This window comes from Condylura cristata, unplaced genomic scaffold (assembly GCF_000260355.1).
Source record: "Condylura cristata isolate star-nosed mole 26May11 unplaced genomic scaffold, ConCri1.0 scaffold00040, whole genome shotgun sequence".
NCBI classification, from domain to species: domain Eukaryota; kingdom Metazoa; phylum Chordata; class Mammalia; order Eulipotyphla; family Talpidae; genus Condylura; species Condylura cristata.
Window position 1 is genome coordinate 5,268,073 of NW_004567141.1, and position 709 is coordinate 5,268,781.

A 709-nucleotide genomic window follows, 5' to 3' on the forward strand; every position below is an offset into this window, starting at 1 on the left:
TTTACTAATATTTTGTTGACAATATTCGCATCTATGTTTATCATTGATATTGGTCTGTAGGTTTGCTTTTTTGTGACTTTGTTTTTGGCACTGAGGTAATAAGGCCTCATAAAGTGTGATGAGAGGGTCCTCCCTGGTGGCGCAATGGGTTAAAGTAAGGCATTATGAATTGTTGGCAGCCACTGCAGCACAAGTTCCATCCATGGCCAGTACCCCAGTTCTGTATGCATAGATAAATCTTTTTTAAAAAACAAAAGATTAAAAAATTACTGTTTAAATTTCCATACTTGGGCTCTCCCTGATGGTGCAAGAGGTTAAAGCACAGCACTATGAAGGTGTCTGAGGCCACTGAAGCATGAGTTCAATCCCCAGCCAGGGAGGTAACCCACATGGCACAGCAGACCTCCCCTGGCTCTCCTGCTGCTCCCCTCACCAGTGTATTTCAGTGGGTTTGCTTGTTCTGCTCCCCACTATTGTCTCTATTGAATCTTCTCACCAACCCCCACCTCTGATCTATACCCCAATTCTTGTGTGCATTAAATCAATAAACCTTAAAAAAAAATTCCATACTTATGATTGGTCTACTCAAATTTTGTTTCTTCCTGGATCAATCTTTGTAGTAAACTATATTGTTCTAAAAAAGTATCTATTTAAGATTGTCAATCTTTGTTGTCAAAGTTTTTTTTTAAAAAAAGATATATTTATTTAT